At 39.8% G+C, this 22,791-nt stretch overlaps 1 protein-coding gene across 4 annotated transcripts in view; it reads left to right on the plus strand.

The window, feature by feature from the left end:
* TBL1XR1 (TBL1X/Y related 1) overlaps positions 1–22,791 on the plus strand; it is a 105,628-nt gene that overhangs the window by 57,829 nt on the left and 25,008 nt on the right. For 2 of the 4 annotated variants that reach the window (XM_082767477.1, XM_082767479.1), the window contains exon 3: positions 13,470–13,537. The exons of the other annotated variants lie outside the window; for them this stretch is intronic. The gene's annotated coding sequence lies outside the window, so the exon portion shown is untranslated. The remainder of the gene's footprint in view (positions 1–13,469; positions 13,538–22,791) is intronic. 4 annotated transcript variants of the gene reach the window in all.

Raw genomic sequence — 22,791 nt, forward strand, 5'->3', positions numbered from 1 at the left:
AAAGTCCTACAAACTTTTTCCTGCCTGCAAGTGCTCTCAGTTTTCCTGTTGACATAACGAGCTGTATTCTCAATAATGTCTGCTGTGGCATGCTTGCAGGCTGCCCCTTCTCACCTGAATGTTGCTATTCTGAATAAGCAGACAAATTTGCTTCACCTGAGGTAGATCCATTTTGGGTCTATTTTTGAATAACAGTTTAGAAAGCTTAGCAGATTTAGGAGCCAGAGTTAAACCCCATGATCACTTGACAGAGCTATCCTATTCTTCTGACTGCCTTACGTAGTCTGCATAATACTTTTTGCTCTCTGTCCACAGAGAGGTGGTGTACATAAATAACACAAGTGTTTTTCCTTTTGTACTGCATGGGGTCATCAGATTTCTCTCTCTTCTTAATTGCAGTTCATGGGAAGGATATGATGGCAAAGGATTCATCATTTCTGTGATTACATAATGTAATATTCGGTTATAATAATTCACTTAGTGTATTAACTGAATGAATTCAGTTAAAATCCGTGGAAAGGCAGCTTCACAGGCATCCTTGAGGGGGATGCTCCTATCAGGAGGTGCGGCTGGCTCGAACGCCCGGGTCTGTGGTTTGTCTCAGCAGCTACAAGGAACCTGTGGGGTCTGGAATAAGCATCCAAAGCCATCATGCTCCAAAATGGATGCTCGCCTACCAGCAGCAGGGGCTAAGTGCCCGTTCTTGGCTTGTTCTTCTGCTATTTCAGCTGTGTTTTGAAGAAGTTTTTGTTGTGGGTTTTCTGTGTGGTGTGTATGAACCAGCACCTCCCAGAAAACCACTTGTCTGCATTTTCATAGCATACCCAAAACTATAAATTCTGTCCCTATTTCTGTTAATTTTATGCAGAAACCCTGTCAAGTGCCTTTCACTTTGTAATGTCATTTTTTTTCACCAAGGAGAAGTGTAACTAAAAAATAACTTTAAATGAAAATAATCTTCTCCTTCTGCCGATAGTGTTTGCATGTTTGAAGATGAGCTGCTGCAGTTCCAAACTGATTCGGAACAGGAGAAACTAAAATTATAGAAACTGGGCCTTGATTTGGTGCCAGTTTGTTATCATCCAGGCCTTGTGAGGCTGATTGCAATGTTACAGCCACAGAGGGAAATTAGCTTATCAAATCTGGGCTCCGGTATTTATTTGTAGCTATAGGGCACGCTGATCCCCACAGCCATTGCTTGAATGAAATTCACTGATAATGGAAAATTTCACTTAGCTGGTTGAGCCCATCCTAATCCTGAAATGTTCTGAATGATCTGCTTAGGATTTAAGTATTTTTCAGCATATAAAAAAGGAAAAGCCCAGCAAGGTATAGATGGGACCATGTTCATCTTTCCTTACTTATCTCCTTCAGAAGTACCCTGCAGCTATCCTGCTTACATGTGTGACAGTTATTAGGGAAAAAAAAAAGAGTGTACAATGGGTATAAAAATATCCCATGTGATGAAAGTGGCTTTGGATCCCAGCTGGTTTTGTGTTCTGTTTCTTCTTGCAGCTGGTTTTCTTTTCTCATTTTTGACTCCTCTAGGTTTTAATAGTTGTAGTCTTGGAGTGATTTTTTTAAGATTAAAAAAAAGGGAAACCTAGGAAATGAAAAACATAGTCCTGTTGCCCAGATAGCAAATGATGATTTTAATAATCCAGGATTCTCTTCGCTCCCCGTGGATTTAAAGGTGAACCAGCCACGTGCAAAGTTATTTGCAGCTACAGTTGATTTCTTTGTACCAGTAGTTTGGCGTGGATAAATACATAAGAAATTAAGCAGGTGGCACAGGGCCCCTGGTTTTGGGTGAATCTTAAGGCTAAGAGGAGGATTTTTTTCTTTTTTTACAAGACACAGTAAAAGAAGGAGCTGTAGAAGGATGTTCTGTAAGAGGTGTTATTAAGAAGCCTGTGCTCCTGCAAGCTGATAAAAGGTGATGTGATTTTATACCAAGAGGAAAGACAAGCAGCAGTGATTACTGTTTCATTTCAAGTCTGTCTTTCAGAGATTTCTTACTATTCCAAATTAATCTGCTATAAAACTGTAAAATGTACTAGTATCCACCAAAATGGGAGCTCAGATTATCTCTTGTTGAAGAGAGTCTGAAGTTTATTTAGGGAACGGTTTCTATGTAATTCTTTCTCTATTTCTGTTTCTTCTCTATGCCCAGATATATCCAAAACAATGAGTCCCGCTTCTCTTTCAGCAGAAGACTCGAGGCAATCCAGAGTGTATTGCCAGGATTTCTCTTGCCAACTCTCCATCTACAGTGAGCCTCTCCAGCACGCTCTCTTTTTTTCCCCACTTTTTCTGTGGATAGTGTCAGGTATCTGGAGAGAGAAGGGGAGGAGGACTGTTTTCAAGGCATGTCACAAAACACAAACCAGAAGAAAACTCAGTGGAATAGGCCATATTCTCAAAAATGTGACTGACCACAGTGACTTTTGACCTCGTCTGAAAAACTCAACATAATCCAGTTTTGCCGGAGAAGTCCTGAATTACGTGATTTTACAAAAGTGGCAGAGAGTTCCCTGCTGGCTGGACTCAACTGCTCTTTTCCATGCTAGAAGAGAACTGGAGAGGCCAGAGAGAGATGTCGGGATATGGCCATATGTAAAGCACTCCTCCAACTTGTGTAGCTGGCAGTCACCAGCTGATTTGATCTGAACAAGGGTGGTTTTGTGCAGGATATCTTAAGCAGGTGCCTACATCTTTCTGTTATTGATTAATAACGAGTATTGTTAGAGTTATTGCTCTTCTAGTGGTAACTTTAGATCTAATAGTATGTTGCAGTCTTACATTTCATAGCAAGTTGCTTGCAGTACTAGCAGTCAAAGCTAGTCTCTGGATGGGAAATAATAATTATAATAATTAAGATCAGGGATTTCTTACTAGTGTCACCTGGACAGTCACTCTTCCCTCCTCCATGCTGCACAGGAACTTTAAGACACAGCCCAGTCAGTGTCCAACCTAGCTTCATGCAGATGAATTACTTCATGATACCTTTTCTTCCCCCTCTCTGAATAGACTTCTGTAAGGAAAAACGTCTGCACCAGCTCATGTGATGTAATAAAGACTGTAAAAATACAGTATGACTTCTGTACGTATAGTTGCCTATAATGAGAGTTAGGTGTAAGGGTTTAATTTGGGAAAGTGCACAATAGGAGTATTGTAATTTAGCAGTGGTTGACATGTCTCTCAAACTCAAAGTAGGTTGTACTATAAATATAGCCTCTTGTTTTGCAATTGACATTTTGCTAGTGGGTGGCTAATTGCTAATTTGAAGGGAAATAGACCAGAGATCTAATATTAATAACTAATTAATAGTTATGCGGATATTTTAAGTCTATTTTTCTGCTTATTTATAGGCATATATTATTCATGTGCTGTGTATCCTTCTTTGCATATACATGTTTTATTCTGAATTTTTTGCTTCAGTAACGTTCAAGCCTGTGTGCTTTTGCAAACAAAAGCTGGAATGCAAAGGCAAGTCGGTCACAGATCTCAAAACCACTTTCAGAGGAGGATGATTTGGAAGTATGAGAATGGCACTTAAAAATGTTTCCTTAAGAAAAGCCTTCCTCTTGAACCAAGGCCTGAGAGGAAGGCCAACAATGTATTTGCCTGCCTTGTATCACCTTAAATTGTAATTACCAAATCAGCATCGGTACCGTTTGTTTTCATGAGTATAAAGTAAAACGCAGGGAAGTTCTTAGGCCTCTGTCGAAAGCAGATAGCTCGTACACAAACTGAAGAGGAGTGAAAAGAGAGGGGCAGCTCACAACAAGCTTGGCTGAGAGCAGAGAGCAGCAACATTGGCTCAGGTAGGTGAACGTGGCCGGTCTGTGACTCTCCTGCCTGCTCCCCTGGCCTCCTGCTGCCTCTGGCACACCTACACTGGGCTGCAAATTAATGAGCGCTGGCGTGGTTCTTGCCTTTTACTGAAATCTTCATTTGTGGTAGGGTGGAAAGATTACGTGAGAGGTGCATTGTACTTTGCATGTGCCTGATATTCTCAAATCTGTTCTGTCACATACCCAAACAGTTCTAAACGCGTTCCTCTAAATGTGGTGGAGCAGTTGCTGGGCTCTGCCTGCTGGCAGCAGAGTTTGTGTCGTGTTTGTATCTCGTCCCTCGTGCTAGTAACTGCTGTCAGCACTCAAATGAGTAACTCGCAAGGAACAAAAGTTGCTTTCCCACTATCTGTGGAGTTCACATTATTCATTTCTCTAGCTGTCCTAGGAGATTTAAGCTGTGTCCTAGAAAGCATTTGCTATTGCTGGATTAAAACCTTGCTGGCTGCTATCTGTGAAACTCACGTGTTAGAGAAAGCATCAGAGGGGCCTCTGACAGCACACTACATCTTCTGTGTTAAGGTTTCCTCAGCATTTGTTGCAAGTATGGGGATAAACCTATCATTAGTGCCGAACTTGTAATAAGTAGATGTACTTTTCTGCCTTTTTGATACACTTGAGGGTAGTGTGCTGCAGCTGCTCCTTTGCTGCAGGGCATGCTTGAAGGTAGCAGTGGTGTGGGACTTGGAGTTTCCAAAGCCCTCCTGGCCACTGCCAGCACCCTTTGGCAGGAGGTGAGCAGCCTGCCCTGTCCCCCAGGCCTGCCCCGACGCACGCTGCACTGCAGCTCGTGGTGTCTGGTTGTGAAAGAAACAACCGGGGACAGAATTATGCCACTAGCTAGAACCCTCAACAGCATGCTTCTTGCATTTTCTTCCAGATATCCAAAAACATCAATCGTTTTTTTTTCTGGCTCTAATGCTGTGTGTGACACAGCTCTGGGCAGGGACCCAAGCAGAAGCAGCTTGTGGCGTTACTGATGTGGGGCACATAGCAGAGAGAAAAGGTGTCCGAAGCGCTGCTTTCGGGTCCCACCGCTTCGAGAAATGCTGAAGGTTCAATTATTCTCCATGTGCAAAATGTTGTTGGTGCTTGTCCGATTCACAGTGGTCTTCTGAGGAGGGACTGGCACCGCCGAGGCCCTCGTGGCACTGGTGATGGGAGCTGTGTGTAAAGGCAGATAATGAGGCACTAATTTAAATGCTGCAGGAGACTGGTCAAGGATTTATTTTGCACTTTTTTTGACGCTGTATGTTTTTGTGACTCCTGTATGACAGTACTTTTATTCTCAGTTCCATGTGATTGAAGGAATACTGTATTGATGTATCTGCTTACTGCATACTTACTGCATGTCCTGTAATTAGCGTAATTTCAGTGTAGCAGACAGTCATGAGGTACACATTTAAAATCTGTCTATAAATCTTGGCAGATCGAGATTCTGTAATAAGTTTTTAATCTAACACATGAAAAATTCACAAAATTTCTCGTGTTTCAAGTGATGACTTAAATATTTTCCAGTCTGCTAAGAAGCATATCTGAGTCTGGGAAACTCTGCTTGTCCTTGTAGTGTTTGCTTGCTAATCTCTTCTATCAAAAATAGTAAAGCATATTTATCAAAGTACTAATATAGCAGGCCACAACACTTGAAGGATCTTGAAAATTATCTGTATGCCAGTTCTGGTAATGAAATGAAAGCATACCATGCTCTAGGAATATCGATCAATAATTTCTGTACAAAGTTCTCTTGCTTTGAAGTGCCACTGAGCTAGTGGCAGCAGCAACGTCTAAGATCTTCGCATAGCCTGTGAAAGATTGCAAAGACGTTAAATAGCCTGATTTCTTGGAAGTAAGTTCTTGAGTAACTGTTACAAGTAAGTTTTGAGACTTTGTAATGTTCGGATTTTCTGGTTTGTTTTGCATGTATGTATTGAAATATGTTCTTCCATATGAATGAATTTTTTACCCGTTCTCTCGATTTTTTTTTTTTTTTTTTTTTTTTGTATTTTCTTGTGTTCCATAAGTACTTCAGTACATGTGTCTTCAGCTTCTACAGTTCTCAGTATGGTATTTTCCTGGAGAAACATTTAACTTTTTGAATAGCACCAAAGATTGGTGTCTGTTTGCAAACATTTTTTTCATCTTAAATTACTGAAGGCCCTTTGAGTGTGAAAATGAAGTAATAGGGCTTTCCACAAACATAAGTATTTTTCCGTGTAATTGGAAGATGTTTTGAAATACTGTCTTTAGGCCTTTACAGCCAAGAAACCAATTACAGGCATGGTTAAAAAGTGATAGCGCGTATTAGTCAGATTATAACAAGATTCTAATAATGTAAAATTGCTGTGTGACAAATTAGTTTGTATAGATTTTGACAGTTGTTGCCTTTAATAAACTAATTTGTTAAGCAATATGCAGCTGCAGTGTTTCCAAAATTGGCAAAAAATAAACTACATTTCCATGTCAAAGTCTTTTCCATAAAGCGGGGCCATGAGTGTGCGTAAGCCTGTTTTGAATTGTTGGGTTATTTTGTGAACCGGTCTGTCCCAGGACAACTTTGGCTCAGTAAGCAGATGACCTGAATATTATAAAGAGCTACTTTTAAAACTCTGGCACCTTCTTCTCATTAAGTATTCTGTTACTTCTGACAAATGTAATCTTTGGGCTTGGCATTTAGTAAACCAAGGTTTTCTCTTTTTTCCATGTAATTTATGAATAAACGGTGATTAGATTGATGTTGCCTGTTCATTTTCACCACAGACCTGAGCCAAGAACTTAATTTGTGTCTCCTGAGACAGTGGAACAACTATGTTGTAACTCTATATGACTATTGAATTGCAACTCTGAAATCCAAGAGTTGCTTTCCCTCCAGTAAAGTGTTACTGGAATGCTGTAAGATAATGCAAAATCTGGAAAAGTTCTAGAAAACCTACTCTTCAATCCGTAGCTTTATTGTGCTTCCATATCCTGAGCTATGTTCCAGTTGCAGGTTTGAAAACCCCTGTGGCTGGCAAATGACGTTTGTATCTGTCTGCCTTAGCAAGTCGCTATTTTTGGTGATATGGATATTAATTAGATAACTCGCTTTCAGCCCAATTTAGAACTAAGTCACACTATTTTTATATGCGTAAAAGCAAATTAAACCTCAGTTTGAGGTCTGTGCTCCATCCCTGAAGTGCCACTTTATTCCCTTCCACACTTGATGGACTGCTGGCGTAATGTACAGCCTGAGTATGAATATATTCCCCATGGTTCCTACAAAAGGAAGGAAAACTTCTGGCATTGGCTCTTCCTTTTTGGAAGGAAGCAAGGCTCTTCCAAGACATGGTAGCTGCTCAGCAGTTCGGCTCTAACCTTCTCACAGTCCAAGAGTGTTAAAGGCAGATCTCATTTACACGTGTCCTTGTCTGCTGTCACAGGTGGTGCTTGCACTTTTCTCCAGGGAGAATGTGGTGGCACTTAGTTAAAAGGGGTGATTGGAAAGATGAAAGGTGCTATTTTTCAGCTTTTTTTTTTTGTTGTTTTGTTTTAAGATTCTTAGTTCTTATCTTTATTTGTGGTGTGGGTGAACCTCATGAATTCAGAAGCAGGCACAAAGTATTCGGTGGCTTTTTTGCTTTGGGAATGGTGATAGCGATGCAGGTTGCTGCCTTAAGCTAAGTTGCTAGAGATTGTGCAAAATGGCAAGAAAAATTTTTTTTTTTTTTAAAGGCTGCATTTTCAGTAAAAAGAGATGTAAGCTCATATGATCATTTTTAATGAGTATGTGAAGCAGCTCCAGTAGCATTTGCAGTACCATCCATAAAACAGTGCAAGTGGAAGCAACCTTTAAAAATAAATAATTAAATACTTTTGACCTTTTGCCCAGTTTAGTTAAAAAGGGGAAAAAAAAATCCCCGTGTTTGATTTTTCACTAAGAATGTACATATAAAACTTGATGGCTTTAACCCAAATAGTTTGAATTATGACCAGGCCAAAGAATTGGAATAACTTAAAAAGAAAGAATGAGAACTTCAACATCTTGTTTCCAAAATAGCCAGACCAAGTAACTATATGCAATCCCATGAAAGCTATAAGCAATACACATCAGTTCCTTGGGAGCGTGCTACAGAATACTAAAGGAAAAGAAAAAAGGGGGGAGAAAAGGGGAGGAAGAGAGCCTGTCTTCCATGCATAGAGAGTACTGGGCAGTAGGAAATGAAAGCCGCTCTAAGTTGTTTATTTCTTGGGTTGCTTTTAATTATGTTTGAAAGACGTGTCTCATATGAAGGTTGCATGGCATGATACAGCTCAAAAACCTGTCTGCTGAATGTATGCACCCATCAAAGCACACAGAGATGTGTGTACCGCTTCCTTGGTGTACCTTCAGTAGCTACTGGAACGTAAGACTCCTGGAGTACCTTCAGTGGTCTTTGAAAATATCATGTACAATGTAATATATGGCTTCTTAAATGGGTGAGTTAAGGAAATTTGGTGTGTGTGCGCCAGAGGATTCTTGCAGCGGGGCCTCGCTGGGCGCAGGTGTGGTTGGACCTAGCATACCATGCTGTAAGCTTTGTTAACTGTGGAGGCAGCCCGTGCTGGTGGGGCTGTAATCTCCGTGACCAGGAGAGGTGGGCAGGGGGCACGGCTCGTGCCGTGGCTCCCCAGCACGTCCCACTGCTGCTGCCGGCCCCATCTGCTCCGTCCCCTGTACTGCAACACGTGTGCAAGGGGTTGGGTGGATCATGTGTTGACCTACCCTGCATTAAAACCTTTTCTGTGGTTCTTTATTTCAACTTGGATAACATTTCAAGCAATTCCCCATGGTCACTGAAGGCTCACCAAGCCCCGCATCGGCACGCTTTTACCGTTCGGCAGCCTTAGGGCTGTTAATGGCTTTGGAGTCTTGCTCGCTGTGATGGGTGTTCCTTCTTTCTCCTGAAATTGCTAAGTCTGCTGTTGTCAAGAAAATGTCATTTTTATCACGCTTACTTTGTGATTAAAAATGCTATTCAGTAACTTGCGATCTTAAGCTTCTGCTATAAATGATGTATTGTCAGTTTAACTTCTGATACTTTGATTGTGCTGTTTGGAAGCTGGGGAATTACAGCAAAATATTTAATATTTAGCAGTGAGTGCAATCATACTAAAAAATTAAACGGATTTGCTTATGTTTTGTGGAGCAATTCTAAGATGCTGACATGAATTTTTCAACCCAAGAGTTTGGTTTTCTCAAAGCCGCCTCTCCTATTATGATTTTTTTTCTCTTTCCCCCTCCCCAGGTACGGCAAAAAGGAATCCGTAGGGCTGTTTGCAGGGACAAAATGCAGGAACGAGTCGCGTCCTTATAGACGAACCAGCCCTTGTTTAGTGACTGCATTACTTGAATTTCAGTTTCTCTGCTGGTGACATTTGTTGGTTGGATGGTCTTTGAAATAGAGGGATTAGAGGGAATAAGTGGTAGTGAGCAGATCGAATGTCTCGGTGATGACATTTTGTTTTTGTGCAGATGGAGGGAAAATCAGACCAGGAGTTATGCTGTGCTTGTAGGACAAACTAAAGATAAGGCCTCATTCATGCATTGAGCTCTCTGAAAATCCAAAATGCGTGCGTTGCTCTAAGTTCAAGATTCAGGTTTTTATTCAGTGTCAACTTACATGATACAGATTTTCTGTACACAAGCTTTTCATTGCCTTAGCTGCATTCTTTGTTACAGCCGTGCTTATCATACAGAAAGAAAACAACGTCAAATACTATTAGCAGGTACTCCAGTGGGGAAGAAAGCAGTAAACAATACTACTTAAAAGTGGATAATTTCTCTCTCCCTGATGGGACACATTCAATTTATAAAATGTGCATCAATACTTTTTATGAGCACATCATTTACCTTTTTTTCTTTTTTTCCTAAGTGTGCATGATCAAAACAAGTAAAACACACGGGTAGTTGTTTGTTTGTTTTAATGGATTTTTAATAAAAAATGAAATTTGTTTGTTATTAAAAGAAAAATTACATTGACTAAAGAAGTCCAAATCTAATAGCAGTAAGGATTTCAGTTATAATTCAAGGAAGTGGAGAATCTGTAACCAAAATTGCTGCCCAAAAGCTTGGGAGGGTTGCAAACAAACAGCATTTTAAGAGAGAAACTTGGTCTAGTTTGGGTAGCGATGTTCTTTTAATTTAGAGAAATGCAAGACGGACTTTTTTCCCTATATTTCTTTAAGTTGGCAAAACTAAAAAGGTGGTGGGGAAAAAAAAGAAAACAAGGCAGGATGATATGGGTAACTGTGTGCCAGTTCCTGAAAGCAAGGAGGTGCTTCTGGAGCAAGGGTGCGTGGCTCCAGGCTGAGCCAGGAGCACGCCCTAGTGGCAGGCTGACCCAGCCTGGCATTGTGATACACGGTCATGCAGCTTGCTGGATGCTAATTCAACTAAAAGAGTGGATTTTTAACAGGTTTTTGTTTATTTGTTTATTTTTAATTTACCACATCTGTTGCTGACCTCTGCCAAAACAAACACGGTGTACTTACATTATGCATCGTCATGTTTGTTAGTAGTGGTCTGATAAAATACCTGCTCTGTAATTAATTTTGAAATGTGGAAGTAATACCTATCTACTTTTTGTATAGTTTTTAAATGGACAGATATTTTAAGCTGAGGCGAGAAAGATCATGAATTTTTACCCTGTGACCATTTTCATAACAGATACCATCATTAAGGTTGACGTTTAGCCTCACATAAAATGTTGGTTCTCAAAATCATCCATGTTTTTGAATTGGTTCCCGTTCTTGTCCTCTCCCTCAGGCTGTTGTTCTTTTTTGTTTGTTGGTTTTTGAGCACGTTTTTAGCTGCTCCATTCCTCCCCAGCTGTTAGGTTTGCAGGGTTTTTTATTTGGTTGGTTTTGCTCTTTTTTTTTTTTTCTTTTTTCCCTCCAGGTTCCCTGAAATATTTCTAACAAGGCATCTTGTAGGAAAGAGAAATAAAAGACATCTCATGCAACTGCAAACCAATCCACAGCATTACTGTGGAATGAACATTTGAAGACTAAATATAGTAAGGGAAATTCCACCCTGTGATGTGCTTCATTTCACCACATCACTTGGTAGCAATACAATGAAAGGTGAAGTTTTTATCCTACATGCTACGAATTCTATACACGTCACTAACTTGATATTAAAAATTAAAAGCAGAAAGGGTAGCAACCCTGTTCTTTCTCTGTAATGTGTAAGGCTTTGCAGGACACGTCATAATTTTTACTGTATTTATTAATTTGAAACCTGCTAAAGTTGTTCCCAGGATTAGTACAGTCTGGGGGATTCTCTGGAGCTGTGTGATGCCGAGGTGGGCAGCTGCTGGGGTCGGTCTGAGGGCTGCTGGCGCTGCTCAGTGATGCTCAGAGCCCTGCTCAGTTGGACCCTGCCTCAAAGTCGTGCTGTGCGCCCTCTCAGCCCTCTCCATCCCATGGCAAATTAGTTAACTGTAAACAGGTTTCCTGTTGCTGTTGGAGGGGAGGCTAATAGAGCAGTGAGTTTGTGGTGCTGTTTGCGTTGTTTTTATGTACGCTCTGCGGGGAATTGTCGAGGGGAAAGGAATTCCTCTTAAACCGGCTTCTATGCGGTGGGGTCACGCTGCTTCCCTTCAGGGCCTCCTTCTTTCTCCTACTTGGCATCATTTGGGGGGTAATATTAACTAGTTACTTGAAACAGGATTTACTATGAATGAGTGATACATGCTTAATGCAAATGCCAGATGCAGAAAGTTCAAAGCGTGTAAATATTGAGACTCGGTGCTGCCTCCCGTTCGTGGAACCGGCATCCCCTTTTGATGATCTTCTGCACTATCGTTCATCTCGGAGATAAAATTTTATAACTGTTTTAAACTTTTGCTTCTGATTTTTTATTTTTAAATTCAATTTTAGCAGTAGAGTTGATATATATAATTAAATTTGCAGAACGTGATCAAAGCAGTGTGTAATAGCCTAGCAGAGAATTAAACCTGCATTAATATAGGTCGGGACCTTTTCGCTTCTCCTGGGCTGTGTCTGTAAGTGTTGCTACCCAGAGGGACCAGGACACTTTTCAAGCCCAGGCTGGTGGATTTAGGGTGTTTTTGTAAGCAACGGCAGAGCCAGTAATGTATAAACTGACTTTTCTTGTTTGGAAGCTGGTGATCTTAGTCTGCATTTACTTCTCATCCGTCTAGGTCCTAGCATTTGTTTCCCAGTCTGAAAAGGAGAACCATTAACGTGTGAAAACAAATGCTGAAGTCTGTGTACCTTGAGGAGCGGTGACGTTCCCCTTCTCACGTCTGCAGCTCTTGTTACTTCCAAGGCTGTCCCACCAGCTGGGGGGGCGCAGAGGGAAGAGCAGATCCTGGATTACTTGAACCTCTGGGGAATTTAATTAAGGAAAAGGAACATTAGCATATTCTGCAGTTCCTTGGTCAAAACAAGCAAAAAAAAAAAAAAAAAAAAAAATATTCCAATGTTATTAAACTTGGTAACAGACTAAATAATGGAGGGTTTCTTAGTGATTGTTTTGAAAGTGATGTAAAGCTTTAATGCTACGTGCTGTTTAAGGCATGAGTTGCCTTTCTTGGTTTTAGTCCTTGTTTTAATGTTTAAAGGAGACATGTTTTAACTTTGGGAAGTTTTGATGTTATCTGTGATACATTTTGTGGGCCTTTGTAGCTGGAGTTTAGTACTTAAAAAATAGTATGCTGTTTTCCCGATCTTCCATCTTGGGGCAAGATTTTCTGTTTTGCTAAGAATGAGCTGGTTCGAACAGCAGGTTTTGGATACGTGGCTGCTGCTGTGCCCAGACAGCATTACTGCACTTTTTTTTTTTTTTTTTTTTTTTTTAACCTTCAAGCCTTTCTCTAAATCCTGTAGTTTCTGTGAGATTACGGATGAAATCATTAGAGAGCAATGAATATCCGTGGTAGCAATCACTGTGTTACGTGAATGCAGGATCAGTAATTGTTCTGATCACAGGTGTATGAGGTACCTAACTCCTAGGGAGCGTTTAAGCTTTGAAGTCACTTGTGGAAATTAATTCCAAGAGGGTATTTTAAGGATTCTCCCATAAAGCACGCTCTTTTTAATGTGTTGATTTTAAACTCAGATCCAGGGTAGTCAATTCTGAAAAACACTGGATGGTTTGATCGTGGCCTTGTGATTCCTGTTTTTTATCTTTCTGTTGAAACGTTTTAGTTATATACATCAGCTAGCACTGGAAAAGCTACCACATCAGTACTTAGCAGTTTGTAAACTTTAATCTGGATTCTCATAAAGCTCCCATTTGTCAATATGAGCAGCCAAAAAGAACAGAAATTCCATTACAGCTAACGCTCTGTTCTGTGCTAGGGTTTTGTTTTCAACTAAGGGTGAGAAGAGAATAGAGTTGAAACTGTGCCTGTAATTTTTTTTTAACGTTTTCCATGTAAGTAATTCAAAGATGGTCTTTAATTTTTGTTGATTTATTTTGTTATGTAAACGTATGTTGTAACCCATAGGAAACTGAATGTTGTTTTAATGCTTTCAGTAGAAAGACTGGTAGAAAAATAGCTTTTATCCTTTTTTCATCCGTTAAAATAAATATTGATAGAAACTATCATAATATGGTTTGTGTTACAGGTGGTGTAATACCAAGGGCTGTACTGCTGCCACATCACAATATTGTGGGGTTTCAGAGAGTAGTTCTGGTAAGGACACTCAATGATTTATCTATTTATTTGTCATAAAAGTGGACTGATAATTTGGTACAATTTAGTATTAGTAATTACAGTTACATGCGTTTACAGTATATGTTAGGTGTTGGTTTTTGCAGTCCACTGAATCTCTACATTAAGCCTTCTTTTACTCAACAGTATTTTAACAGCTCCTCTTGGAGCTGTTATTGTCTAATGTGTAAATCCATATTCATTTTATTGAGAGTTGTTACAATATAACACATCAATTCACAGCATGGAAATATTAATAAATAGACCTTTTGACAAAACATCTTGTAAAAGGTATATTGTCTACGTGATACGTGGATCCTTAGCGTGTATCAACAACAACAAAAAAAAAAAAGGGCAAAAGAAAAGTTACTGGGCTTTCGTTATCGTATGGGTCTGGTGGTGTGTTTTATTTTTTCTTTTTCCAAGTACTAATGTCCTAGCTTCCTAAAGGAAAATATGAGTATGTAGTTCAGAGGGCAAATATCCAGACTGTGTGCTGTTATCAGTCTCTTTTTAAGTTTAATGTACAGTAATGATTTTGCAATTGTTTGCTTAAAATGTATGTAACTGTAATCCCTCTATCACTCCTCTAAACTTCGCATACTTTTCTGAAACGTACTTTCTTATCTTCAGTCTCCTCTCTCCTCCATGGCTAGGGTTGCAAGGCAGACGAGATTACCTTACTTCTTCTACCAAAGGGAAAATTCATTCTGAACCCGTCTAGCAGCAGCAGTGCTTACGTATTGCGCAAGAGCACAATCGAGTGTTTGTTCTTTCAGCAGCAGCTAACTGATACTGCGTTTGTATCTGTAGAATTGTTAATATATGCTGTAATTTAACAAATGGCTTGTGGGTGTAGCAGATGTCTTTTCTTTCTTTTTTTCTTCTTAAAAAACTTTCAGGGATAGTGATTTAAGCAAGCCCTGATTGTGTACTATCTTAGGTCTATAGAGGGCACTCAAAGACAGAGGGAGTTGGTTTTAAAAAGCCTTATCTTGCAAGTAGGCCCCCACAGCCTAGAAAATGAAATTGCTGACTGTTCTTTATGGCCTTGCTCTTGCAAGGTACTATTGTACTGGCTGTGCTCCAACAAATCACTTAAGCAATTGAAGTCAACGGGACTGTAACAAGTTTGAAATATTCTTCTGGATTAATCCACAGCTCCTTGCACTTTCCCAGGTTCCTTTACATCTTCTAAAAACAAGATGGGGTACACACAAATTTCCTAAAGGGATTCCCTAGTCAACCTAAGGAACTAGTAGTAAGTCCAGCTGTGTTGGTTGCCATTAGAAGATGCAAGTGAACGGGTGTAAAGACTGAAATTATTTTCCCAGTTGTCGCTGCATTAGAGTGGTATAGCTAAAATAAGGTAGTATTCACAGTGTGATTTTTGCAGCCTTATAGATAGATAATACCTTGAGCATGCCCAAATAACACATGTAGACTTGCATTTGTTTCTAAATCTTGGAGTGGAAGAAAAATAGGCTTTCAGATTTATTCTAGGGCAATGGCATCATGAAGTTTTGAGAAGCGTTACTCAATATTAAAAGGCAATTCTGTAAAGTAAAAACATCTCAGTTTTATAAATATTGTAAGAAAAGAAAGATGATGGGAGCTCTTTGGTGTCTGAAAAATACAGAGAATTTTTCAAAATGTTGCGAGCAATTTGTGCAGTCCTTATTAAAGTATAATGTAATCTGACAAAGTCATGGACTTCTTCACCTCTATCATCTCTTGATTTTCAAATAACACTCCTATTACTGGAAATGGGTGAGCAGAATTTTTCACGTGTGGAACCTGTGATTCTTGTGCTGGAGGTGACATAAAGATAATTTAGCATGGAGGGTTTCTTTTTTTCAAAAGCTGTCCTACCAACTTCCTTTAAATCTGAACTAGCAGTAGTTAATGTGGTAGCTTAATTCTGCAAAAGATAGCATAGAGGTCATTTATGGGACAATTGGAAGACAATTTGACTGCAGCTGCTTATGTAATAGTAGCCTCCAGTTATAAGTCATGATACATTTCCATCTCTGCTGATGTTTAACTTCTCCGAGCGAAACTGTTTTCCCTACACAAAAGATGAAACCATGATCATGTTTCGAACTGTACCAGCAGAGGAGACTGCTTAATTCAAAATACTGCCTTTTAATGGAGGGGGGAGGCCTTATCATGTAGCTGATGTATCTTCAGGTTTTGAATAGTTTGTTTCAAGGGGGATTAATTTAAAAATTTTTGAGTACAGATGTTTGATGTTGGCCAAGGCAGTCAGAAAGAAATGTCCTGGTTTTGAGCATCTCCTGCATCTACTGTACAAAACAACCAGTTTACATTTTTAAAGTTTTTTGGTGTATGTGTATAGGCATTCATGTAAGCATTTGTATACAGCTTTGAAGGGTGCTTCCCTCACAAAAACAAACAAACAAAAAAACATTATATACAACAGGTTGCTTTGGTATAGTTTTTTTTTTTATATATATATATATATATATACACACTATATGCTATATGGAATAGTGTAAATAGCGTTCTTTTAACACATCTTTTAATATTTTATTGAAATACATTTTGTATCCCTCTACAGGTGTGTTCAGATTATTTTTATTAGTCAGTCAAAGACCCTCTGTGCAGTGCCAACTGAGCAAGAAGGACATTTTGTTCATCTCTTTAATCTTCAGAGAAAACCTGTGCGATTTGCTTCTATAGATACAGGTGACTTTACACTGTGTAGGAGCCATCTGGGGCTGTTCATCTGGGCAGGCATATTCACAGCATCTCTGGGAATGTTTCCTTTCCCATACTGTAAATATATCTCTAGACTTAACCAATGAAGAATCAGATCTTGGCACTCATTCAGCATTGCCCATAGTCTAGGATAATCTGTTAGGTAAAATATTTCGTTTTCAGAGAACAAGGAAGGAAGCTTGTTTTTATTTTTCAGAGTGTTCAGTAAAAGAAAAGACTGCTCTTGATGATTGAGATACTGGAACAGCTCCCAGTAAAGAAAGGATATATTGCAGGGTATGGAAGATCTTGTCAAGGATGATGACTGTACTGTACGTATTTTCTGTGTTTTATAGGCATATCACCTCAGCATATACACTATTCCTAATATTTTGGCCAAAGACCCTTGATACAGCTTATCAAGGAGAGGGGGGAACAAAAACAAGCAGATGCTGAAGGTAGGAAGGGGGATTGAATCGATGGCTAGACGACCTCTGGAAGCATAAGCAAGTTTTTTGTTAAATGTATATACTTTTAAATACTTAGCACTGATTTTTTCAGTTATTTCATATGGAAATAGAGGTACAACTAACATAGATTGAGATTCTCTGCCAAAACACACAGTAGTAAGACCTAGGTAGTGTTTTTTTGCTCCCGACAACTGGAACAGCCAAGCTTTGAGATGCGGTACAGAGTGGGATGTGGAGATGCTGAGACTGAATGTGTATATGCGTTATCATGTGCAAGGAACCGGAAAATTACGTAAATTCTGGAGGGACACTTGCAGGCTTAAGAAACATTCTGACCCTTGTTGCACAGGTACTGGGGGGAGGTGTTTCTGTCATAGCTACCTGTGTCCTCGCAAGGGCCCCGTGTGTGCAGCTCACCTTGTGGGGTGCAGTGGCATGTCCCGCAGTGGAAGCCGGGCCATCTGCTCCGCAAGTCATTTCCTTGACTCATTCTAGAGCGTGTGTGGTGGAGACAACAGCTGCAGGAAAGAGATGATAAGAGAACGGTAGCCCAGGAATGCCCAATCTTTCATGTCAGTCTTTTACCATATGTTGCTTGTGCTGTCACAAGGGTTTTAGTTCTGCCGTGCTCCATCTGAGCAGTTACAAAGCTGCTGAGCAATCCTTAACTCCACCTGCTCAAACACTGCTGCCTTGGATCCATCACCTCCAAAATCAGTTCTCTGTCCCACGACCCATACCACCAGACCTCCATTTGCCTCTGGACAGATGTTTCCAGACCCATCTCAGCACACTCGTGCTTGCCCTACTGCCTTGGCTGTGCAGTGGTTCTGAGAGGTTGCTTGGCTTTGGCTTTATTTCTCTATTTCTTCTGTAATAGATTGCACCAGTATTGCAGAATAGTATACAGGGCAGTGGAAGCAGAAATGAAAATGCTACTTCAGTCTCGTTTTTTATTTTTAGGTTGTAAATATAAAACAAGACAATTGCATTGATCGTACTGTGTGCCACAGCACAGACGGGTCATTGCGTGCGGTAATCGTGCCTGTGGCTGATGCTTCGTGTGTTACCATACCCAGCCTCATCAGGAGGGTTAAGATCATGGTATTAAACTCCTATCAAAATAATTGATTTAAATTTAACAAATGAGAAGTTCTTTGAATATTTGAATGCCACAATGTAATGTCTGTCAGATGGTGTTTATTTATTTTTTTTTAATTTCATGTTTTTTGAGAGAGATGTGAACTTGGTCTTAGAAAGTACCCAAGGAAGACAAGTACTTGACTTCTAATGAAGAACAGGATGTAAATTTTAATAAGGCTTCTAAGTGTGTATGTGTTTCTGGAAAATTTAGCTGCCTAATTTCAAAATCCATCAGAAGTTAAATCTTGAGGTGCTAAGGTAAATACATTAGGTTTATGATCCCCTTTAACACTCATTTTTCTGAAGTCAATCTTTAAGTGGTTAATTCATTTTAATTCTTTCGTTTCCCTTTTCTGAGGAGTGTTCTGATACAGTTATTTCTTCCTACTTATTAGTCTTTTAAAAAAAAACAACAACAACAAAAAAACTTGAATATGGTTACATACTCTCCTGGTGTACATGGTTTTGTTTGCATTGGTAACCAATTAGTTATTTAAGCTCAGATACTGCAATCTGATTGTTCTTATACAAGTGCATGCTAGCTGTAAGACAGCTTTTAAAGACCCCGAGCAGCAGTTTGCTCCTTTTTTAATACTGTTGTTGTGTTCAGTTTCATTAGACTTTTATTTGGGAATGAAAAGAAAGTGTTGTAGGTGGAGTAGTTGTGAGGAAAGTACGTTTTGCTTTGTAGATCAGCGATCTAATAATGCAGAGATAGTTGTAGCGATGTGGGGACAAACACATCAAATGTAGATTTACAAGTTCGTTTTTTTTAAATGTTCATATGGCCAGTTGCACATATATGTTACTTCTGGTTTTGCAGAAGTTTTTTTTTCCTTTTTTCTTAGGTTCTCAGCTCGTAATGGTTATTTACCCACATATTCCCACTGGTTCATTTAAGGCTACTTTAGTAACCCAGGTAGATGTGAAAATACTTGGGTAAAGGAAATAGAGTTGAGTTTTTAATCTGAGAGTAAACTTTCTTAAGCCTTCCTCATTCATGCATAATGCTACAATCAATCATGGGTTACATGTCTTTAAATCTTTTTGGTGAACATCTTGGGGCTAGAAAAAACTTGTCAGCTTACATTTAATTTATTCCAGGCTTTTAAGATGTGTTTCATGGCTATAGAGAACTTTTAACACTAAATATGATCAACGTTGGCACATATTTTCAATACCAAATTCCACCGTTCAGCTGCAGTGACATTCTCAACATGTTTAATATCTGGGTTAATATAGAATAACATGTCTAAAGCAGTGTATTTCTACTATTGACATTCATAAGTACCAATCTACCTGTCCATGACTCATAAGTAATATTGGCCTTGTCCCAAGTAGTCAGGAGGCATTATAAAAACGTACTGTAATACTAATACCATTAATTCATTGTTTTCCCTATCTGAAGGGCACAGTTGGCTTTTTGTTCAGCGCAGTTAGGAAAAAAAAAAAAAGAGAGAGAGAAATAAATCAGGCTTCCTCTCCAGTAAGTAGCAGGCTCTGATGTAGTTGCTCTTAATGAACAATCACTAGAGCTGGGGTGATACCTTTCATGTTAGTGGTTTATATTTTCCTGACTTGAAATTGTAATAAGTTGTAATAGAAAGATCTTCTCTGTGTCCTGTGAGGTTGCTAGATTTTTTTCTTTTTATTTTCCATACTCCATTATTCTGTTTTCTCATAGCGGTTTTCCATTTCACCCTCTGTTTTTCAGAAACAGTGGGCTCAGAGCTGTTAGTAGTCACAAAACATCTGCCTCAGGAAAAAATTGGCAGCTTTCATGCACTCACAAGGGAATCTCAATAAATTATTTGTTATCCCCAAACTAGATGTTGCCAGAGTACATCATTCCAAAACTTCTTTTGTCATGGGAAAGGTATATAAGCCTAGGCTTAATAATGGGGAAACAAGTCAGTTTAATTTACATTTAGAATAGGTCAACACCTCCTCACCTGCTCTGTGAGCGGAACGCATAGTTAAATCTTTTTTTTTTTTTTTTTTTTTCCCTCCATGATCAAATTTTATGTTTGTATCCCCACTGCAGAAGTTATGTGCTATGACTGATAGCCCAAAAGCTTTTCTGAAGTTGTGTAGCAGCCAGGAAAGGCATTCAGCCAGTCCTGTGAATCCTTTACTCCAGACAGGTTCATGGGACAACTCTTCCCTCTGCCACGTGCTACAGGAGACGCTTTTCTTGCTCCATGCATGTGGTTAGGATTAGTGTACTTCTGTTAACTTACATGTCAAAAATAAAACCTGTACTTGATGCTAGCTCTTGCTAGAAAGCTGAGGTGAGTGCTCAGGCGTGTACACCGAGGGCAGGACATGCAAGGGGGTTGGTCCTCTGTTGGATAAGGTTGTGTAGCTGCATGTAGGCCTGTGTAAGAGTGGTTGGTTTTAATTTGTCTTTTGGTGCCGTGGAGTTGAGCGGAGTGCCCAGCCACGGGCTGCAGAGGCCAGCTCTGTGGGGAGGCTCAGGCCTGCTCCGCTGGGCGCCATGGTGCCCCAGGCCTGTGTGCCGCTCTGCCTGCCCCACTCCTGCACCCATGCTTGTGCTGCTGGCTTGTATCTCTGCTGGGCTTTGTTGTTCTGGGCAGGCACAGCTTTGAATCACCTTCTTTCACTGTTATTATGGGCAGCATTCAAAAAAAAAAACTTTGTAATGAGAAGCCCTCTGTGGTAAATAACACCAAAGTGAGTCAGGCAGAGGCCTGGTGTCCTGCAGGTGCTTTGGGATGTGGCTCAGGGTGCAAGTCTAAACAAACAAGGACAAATAAAATGAAAAGAGTTTAGGTGGAATAAAACTAATTGGTGTTAAAGATTAATTGAATCTTATTCAAATACTAGATTTTATTGTGCAAATTGTTAGCAACCCATCTCATGTAACAGAAAAGCAGGGAAGGAAGAACAGAGAAATTACTGAAGGATGTACAGATAAATTCAGTGCTCTTGCAAGTGTTCTGAGAGATGAATGCAGGAGAACAGAGTTAGTGTGGGCAACGTGTGGTGGGGAGGTGAAAAACAGGGCAAATGCGTGACCACAGGCTCAAGATCGCATGTCAGATGAGGAGGTGAAAGCCAGAAGATGGATCACCAGCTTGAAGATAGCAAATACAATGGATAGAAGATGTAAAAGGTTGACAATACTGTGAAATGCAAGAGGAATCCATAGATCTTTTGTGAAAAAATCCCTGGTGGAGATAGGGATGCTCTTCTAGGCATGCGGAGATACCTTTCCACAGTTTGCTGTGAGAACTGCAGGTGCTGTTCTGTTACCTTCAGGTAGCAATATAAATATATCGGTCATAACAAACAGAATTGGTGCCAGGCTGCATGGTCACTGAACACCATCCCTCAAAACAAAAAAGTTGAAAATCAATTTATTACAAAAGGATGCTAAAACTTAAGTAGTTTGCATTGACAGGTAAGCAGCATTAGTTCAGGATCAGAATGAATCTTCTTTGTAACCCATCAGTATGCAGGTCAGCAGCATAGTGAAAAACTGTGTCACTGGTAGTGCACCAATATCCATCAGCTCAAGCGATTGATGTAGATGTAATCACTGTCTCTAATAGAAGTGAAGTCAGGGTAATGGAACATTGTCACAGGATCAATGTCTCCTGTTTTGAAAATAAACCCCCTCAGCTTTGCCTTTGCATTTATGTACCAGCAGGCGACCATATTATTCAATTCAGTTGACACAGTCCCTTAGAGCTCTGAATGATCTATTGTGGGAACACCAGGAACAACATACTGGAAAAAAAATGGAATGTTCTTGATCAGGCTTACAGGCCATGGGATTCAGTGGGTTTTCCAGCAGTGAAAATGAGAATAAATCAGCTGAAAGCACAAACTTAGCACGGTACAGAGATCATTAACTCCATTTTTAGCTTCAGTAGTTTGATTTCTACCCATTCTTGATCAAGAAGTTTGAACCATAGCACTTGTGCTCATTTTTTGATGATGTGTAGTCACAAATAGAAGACATTTTTGGATGATGCCCCTCCCCTCCCTTAGTCTCAGCAGAAGCTCTTGATAAGGCTTATTTTGACTGATTCAAGTGCTCTTCTCATTCACTTATTTTCTCTGAAATTCTTACACAGCTTGAACCAAGTGAGGATTAAGGGGTGTGCTCCCACATTCATCCATAATTAATTTTTCACTAGAGCTTTATGCAGCACAGAACATTAGCAGTCCTATATTTGCATGCTTAAAACTGGGTGGATGTTTAAGAGGTGTATTGCATTGGATTTTATGCAACGTAGCAGGTAACACTTATTCCAATTTTATTTTTTCTTGCATTTGATAAATCTATTGCTTTTATATGTCTAGATCCAGAGAATATCAGCAGGTTGCTATTTCAACACTTATTCAGTGTAGTTCTCTAGCAATTTGAAAAAGCTTTCTTGAGGCAGGGTCTATATAGTTGATTGCAAAAGTCTTAATTTGTTTAAATTAAGTATTCCTGAGGATTTGTAACTTGGTCTAAAGGGACATGGCCTAAGAATGGAATCTGCAACTTGATTGATACCACTGTTTGTGTGATGGCCCCCCAGTAAGAAATTTTCCATTCTGGGGGCAAATGTGTCTCTCGAGTAATGCCAAGCATTTATCGGGTGCTTCCTTCTCCCGTACAGAATACATACAGGTTAGTTACTACACAGAACCTAGAAGGTGGATTTTGCTGGTCATGTTTTGAAGTAATCCATACTGACCAAAGCTATACTACTGTTTCCTCAGGTAAATGTGCTAATTCTGGTAATCAGTCAGAAGCTAACTGCTTCTAATCAGTTTTAGAAATGCCACATTGCCAGTTTTGCTGCCAGGAGCATTTGGCTAGCTTGTGTACAGGACACTCTAACCATGAAGATCCTTCCCACAGAGCTGCTGGTTCTTCCTATC

Source organism: Aythya marila (genome assembly GCF_965140915.1).
Source record: "Aythya marila genome assembly, chromosome: 9".
Lineage (NCBI taxonomy): Eukaryota > Metazoa > Chordata > Aves > Anseriformes > Anatidae > Aythya > Aythya marila.